The following is a 6,000-nucleotide window of genomic DNA, read 5'->3' as shown; positions in this document are numbered from 1 at the left end:
GCCTGTTGTTTGGGTTGTGATCTGTCCCGGGTTGTGTTCCAGATCTGCGAGGCAGTGTGCTCACTGCATGAAGGAAACTGCAGAAAATGCTTTGCCTGTTGTAGGACTGTTGTTATTTCAGCAGAGGGCACTCCTCTTACAGAGCAAAGCTGCATCTGTTAGAAGAGCAGTGTTTGGGGTATAGCTGACCTGCATAGCCATCCTGCCCTGAGTTAGGCCAGTACAAAAGAACTATTTGTGCTACAGATATTCTCCAAGAAGGTGCTGCAGAGAAGCATCATATCTCCTTAGCAGAAACCTATTTGTTCTCAGTTGTGTTGGGTGAGGCTGGTAGAGTCCTGCAAGCTGACAAGAACAAGGGTACAGGTGCAGGAATTCATGGCCGCCACAAGGTGACAGTAAAAAAACCAACAAGCACAAGGGTTAGGGCAGTTGCCAGAGAGTGTGAAGTGCTGCCAAATGACTTGGGAGAAATGCCTTGTGTCTGACCCAGGTTAGTCTGGCTGCAGCCGCTGTTTTCCAAAGTGTCTTCTAATCCTGGGTGCCATGTTCGAGGTGCCGAAGACCTGAGCTGCAAAGACAATCAAAGGCATTTGCCTGTAATTACAGTCGATGAGAGCTGAGAGAAGCCAGAACCAGAGCTGGGCTTGGCTTCACTCCGATTGTACCATTGAGATTAACAAGGCATGAAAATGGGAGCTGGTTTGCCTGAAATGCCACCATGCGTTAGTAGGGAAGCTAAAAGCAGAAAATGCTTTCCTACCTTCGGGCTGCCTGTGCTCCCCTCTAATTCGTCTCCAAGTGCTAGGATCGTTTGCTGATACGATCTCAGCTATCACCCAGCAAATGCTGGATTGTTCTCTCCAGGGTAGCCTGTTGACTGATAGGCTTTAATCCTGTCTAGAGGATTAAGTCTCTCAGGAGGGAGGGACTGTTTTTATTTTTCAATATGTAGGAGATAAGATGTGATGGACATAAACTGGCTTTTCTGACTTGATACCCCCTTGCGGGTTACTGCCCTCATTACCTGCTTTGGAAACCCAGTCCAGATGATGGCCGTGATTTTATGTGTGTGGAAACTGATTAATTTGTTCTCACCCCTGGTGCCTTCAGTCTTTCCTTTGCTGGGGGAGTGGACAACATATGCACAGCATCCTCCCTCCCTTCCCCACTGTGGAGACAAGCCCTGCTGTCAGCCCTCAATCCTCTCGGGCTAACTGAGGATTAGCTGTATTGCAGATGCTGCTGCCCAAAGCTGGAAAGTATTTGCAGGCTCTCATAGACCTGCTCAGGGCTAGCAGGACTTGCTTTGGGACCAGGGTGACTAATTTGCTTTGCTGTACCATGTAAATTCTCAGCTTAGGCCAGCTTGGGGTTCTTGGTGTCCCAGAATAGTATTTCTTTTCTGTCCTGACCTTGCTCTTATGATTTGATCACTTTGTTGACCTACATTTTGTATTAAGTAGTTTCTTCTGTTATAATGGCTATTTCTGCTTCTCCCTGTGTCCCCAGAATTGCCTGGGTGTTTTGTATGGAAAGCACTTTTTTCCGATTTCTTTCACAAATTGTGTTACTTGGCTTGGAGTACCACATCAGACACATTCTCTGTCTGAACTGGCTATAGCAGAGAAGAACTTGGCACCGATGTTCACGACGCGACTGATGCGTGCGCTTCGCTTCCCTCATCTCGCCTGCCTTTGGCTGCCGAGAATAGACGTGCTCAGCAACCAGGCAAATTTAGAGATGCAGGGATGGGAAGAGAGGCTCTGCCTGGCACCTGCAGGGCTGGTGATGGAGGAGGAAGGGAAACTTTGCTGCAGGAGCTCTTGTAGGAGGGCGGAAGCTCACAGTTCCTCAGAACTGGCTCTGCAGCAGCCAGGTGAGCACTGCCTTCCCACATGCTCTAATGGCCGAGTGCCTCCTGCTTCTGAGCTTTGAGGTGAAAGCAATGCTGGCAGCTACCTCTCTGTGCAGAGAAAGCTCAACCAGCACAGCCTCTGCCAAGAGGGAGAAACTGGCCAGGGGGAGGCTGCAGGAGGCACATGCTTGTTTGGAGAGGCCCTTTGCCTGGGGTTAGCAGCCTAAATGTGGCTTACGGGGATGTAGCATGAGGTCTCTTGTCCAAGCCAGTTGTCCTAACTTCTACAGTCACTGGAGGAGCCAATATCCCAAGAGAGATACTGAACAAAACTGGAATGACTCTGGGAGATGCTGATATCCATTGCTTGGTGAGAAAGCAGCTAAGTCCAGGCCCTAACTTGTGAGTGGCTGAGCACAACAGATTCTGCTCTTCGGGAGCAAACGGAAATGTGCTATCTCCCACCTGCCTGTTCCCTGTTGTCCGTCCTTGGTGCCACTGCCCTGACACATTCCCCTCCTCTTCGCTACTTCCATGCTTGCGTTAGAGGTGCATCCGTTCTTGTTGGGTCTCAGCTTATCTGCATCCTGCCTGCGTGCCCAACCTCCACCATGCTCTGTTCGCCAGCCAAGCATCTGTGGCCTGACTGCCTCACCGGCACTGCTGTGGGAGCAGACTGGGAGGTGCTTGGCTGACCCTTTGGAAGAGGTGGAGGTCAGACCACGGTTCCCCAACGTAAGTGCTTTCAGTAGGGACTTTCTGGTTCTGACATCAAAGAGGAATTTTTGGTTCAGTTCCTTCTTTGCTTGTAGTGGAGCTGACAAGGGAAGCAGTAACAGTGGGTGTTTTCAGTAGTAATGGTAGCAGCTGTTTGTACTCCTGTGTTTTCGGTAATCTTGTTATTTTTTCTGGTGCTTGACCGTCAATGCTGGCGCATTGTGGACACCTGCAGGGTTGGCAGTTTTGGCTGGGATCTAGGCTCTTCACCAATGTGCTCTACTTTGGCCGCCTTGGTGGCTTTTTCACTGTTTCCACCTTGTCTCTTTCTGCCTAAGACAGTCCTGAGCTTACTGTCTCCATGAGGAGCAAAGCGGTGTTGTGTGGGAGGGTAATTTTCCAGCAAAAGGGTGAAATTGAGATAGAGAGAATCTCCCAGGCTTCATGTCCCTGATGGCTTTTGCAGTACCTCAGCCTGGGTGACTGCCCACCTCTGTCTTCCTCTGCTTTCACAATGATGCTAGAGCCTTCCCATGTGTGAAGTGAATGCAACTGGCAAGATCTATCCCAGGTGCAGATGTTGATGTTTGACGTATTAATTGTTTATGTGCAGATGCAGTTTCTCTGGTGTGAGTGTGCTTGGGTGGTTGTTGGATCAGATTATAAACTGCCAAAATTTTCAAGCTCTTCAGCCCCGATTTCTGACTTCAAATGACTGTTGTTGGAGAGATTTCCCCTCATCCTCCCATATGTCTCCAGTATTTCAGAATAAATGTTTCTTCCTTGCTCCCCCAGCCAAACAGAGGCTCTGAGTGTCCCCTGCTTGCAGGACCCTGGCAAAGGAACCAATTCCCTGTCTGGGCAAGGCACCAGAGCACCTTAAATCAGTGTTGCTGTTTTGCCCAGCTCCATCCACAAACAAATGTTCAGGAGCCAGAGGACTATTGCAATGCCCCTGCTCATCACGGACATCCGTACTGAGATGGGGGAACATTGTTCTCTTCTCCTCAGCACAGTGTGGGGCTACACACCTTGGCCCCCCCAGCTCCTCTCTGGCACGCTAATTCAGAAGATTGGTAAAGGTGACTTTCTCCAGTGCTCCAGGATGCAGCAGCTCAGCGTCTCCATAGAGACTTGCTAGGGCAGGAGTAAGCTTGGGCAGCCTGGCAGGATACATCCATGTCATGAACGGCAGCAGGGAACTTGTCTGGCAGAGCCCTTGCCCATTGGCTTGCTTTCTTTGCAAGGACTCGGTGGTTTCCTGGCTGCTTTCAGCTTTGTTCTTGTGGGGAATGCCAAAGTGTCAGGAAACACGTAATCATTTTTAGTTTTTCTTCTTAAGTTAGCTTTGTGCCTGTTCAGTAAGCTGAACGGTCTCACCGTGGGGGAGAGGGTAGTGCCAGAGCAAAGGGAAGGTGGGGCAGCAGGACCTGGTGGAGTTTCCTTGGCAATAATGAAATACTGGTCTTACTCTTTCTCAGGCAAACTTTCAAGGAAGGAGGAAAGAGTTTTCCTGATGCTGGGACAACTGATCAGGAATAAGGTGAGAGCCCAAAGATCAGGGCAGGTGATACAGCACAGCTTCCCAGCAGCCTGTATCCTGTGGGACTCAGTCCCTTTCCTAGCACGAACAACGCTTTTCTTTAGAAGTGACGAAAGGGGAGCTCTGTGACTTTAGTCATCAAAGCATCCTCTTAAGGAACTGTGCTTTGCACAGCTAAGAGTCTACATGATGCTAACTGGAGAACAGCACAATAAAACAGTGCGTTTTTAAGGCAACTGACTCTATTTTAACTTGGTGAAAGCGGAAATGTACTGAAAATGTCACACCATGAAAATATTTCTATTTCCTAATATTTTCTTCTATATTTATAGTATTCTAATATTTATAAATCACAGTATTTATGAATAATCCTTTGATTTATAGTAGTGCGTGTAGTTCTAGTTCTGCCTTACAAGGATGCTTGAGTTTATGGTAAGCAAAAGGAAAGTTCAGAGGGAAGAAGAAAAACATCCCCTGATTATATCCTTTGAAGTCAAGACAATGGTTGAGCCACCGGCTTTGAACATGAAGCTTCCTGGCTCTAGTCCTCTTGAACTGAGCTTGGAAACTTTAAACAAGACAAAACAACAACCCCAGCGCTCTTAAGGTGAGACCAGGGGATTTTGGGGAGCATTTCTGACCACACAGTTTCTCTAGCTGACTTCTGGGTGTTCCAGGCTGCCAGCACGCAGAATCGTTGTCCCAGAATCACTTTGAGACTTTTTTTTCCCCCTACCACTGAAATAAATACCTTGCTGATTTAAGAGCATGGTCCACTTGTTCAGCAGGGTGTGCTAGTTTAGGTGTTGAGTTTGAGGGAAAAGCTGGAGAGCTGTGGAGTTCCACTCCAGGGGTGATAAAAGCATCAGATGGGTTATGCAAGATCAGAGCCAGAGTCCCCTGTCTTCCTGCAGAGGCCAACAGATGCTGCAGAAAAACTTTAAGAACAAGAGAAAGATCCATCTCTAATAGATTTTTTTTTTTTTTTTTTTCCCCAGCATCCAGTGATCTGAGGCTTAGGCACTTTTAGAGCTAGAAATGGGGTGTTAATAGTTAACAGCCCCCATGGGACTTTTTTCTTTGAACACAGGTGAACTTGCAGCCTCTGTGCTGCCCTGCAGCAAGGAGACCTGCAGTTAGCCACAGATTCAAAGTCCGTGATGCACAAGAGTGTTCAGCAGCTGGAAGGAGGAGATGAGGTGCAGCCGTGGGACTGTGGCACAGGTAACTTCTGGGATGTCACACTCTAAAGGGGCGGTGGTGGTCCCAGTAGAGCTCTGAGGTTTAATTTTTGGGTGCCTGGGACTGCTGTGGCCACTGAAGCAGCAACAGGTGACAAGGATAGCTAGGGGAGTTGGGCAGTCAGGTAGAAAATTGTCACTTAATCTCGCTAAAGCAGGAAGGGTTGCTAATGACAGCAGAGCTCTGTAATCCCCCAGCAATGCTCAGCGTGCTGCCCTGACATCCCACAGAGCAGACTCCAAATTGTTTATCTTTGCGTTAATTGGATTGTTTGTGTATGGCCCCGTTCCAGGGAAGGGAAGGAGTGCTGACCGTCCTGTCTCCGGAGGATTCCTTCCTGAGGTGTAGCTCCCTGGTGTTAAATGCTTTGATCACAAAGGATCCTCAGTTACGCACAACTTAATAATCCCGTGGATCCTGCCAGCTGGTGTCTGGTCACGCAAGTTCATGTCCATTTATTTTTCCTCCACCTCATTTTTTATTCCTTTCCTCCCCTCCCAAAAGTCTGTGACCTGGTGCTCCTGGCTTCCTGCAATCACTTTTCTGAATGAGCCATGTGGGAGCTATCTGCACACATAATAACGAGGAAGCAGGTGACAAGCATGAAGCCTGTACAAGGAAGGGCAGATGAGAGGCAGGA

The 6,000-nt window shown here is 48.5% G+C and overlaps 1 protein-coding gene across 1 annotated transcript in view; it reads left to right on the top strand.

Annotated features, from left to right (window-relative positions):
- Positions 1-5,212: 5,212 nt before the first annotated feature.
- The window catches only part of SEMA7A (semaphorin 7A (JohnMiltonHagen blood group)), a 33,692-nt gene continuing 32,904 nt past the window's right edge, over positions 5,213-6,000 (top strand). The window contains exon 1 of the mRNA XM_075505631.1: positions 5,213-5,342. The gene's annotated coding sequence lies outside the window, so the exon portion shown is untranslated. The remainder of the gene's footprint in view (positions 5,343-6,000) is intronic.

This window comes from Mycteria americana, chromosome 6, assembly GCF_035582795.1.
Source record: "Mycteria americana isolate JAX WOST 10 ecotype Jacksonville Zoo and Gardens chromosome 6, USCA_MyAme_1.0, whole genome shotgun sequence".
Classification (NCBI taxonomy): Eukaryota; Metazoa; Chordata; class Aves; order Ciconiiformes; family Ciconiidae; genus Mycteria; species Mycteria americana.
Note: the sequence above shows the minus strand (reverse complement) of the source record. Positions and strands in the feature narration are given on the sequence as shown.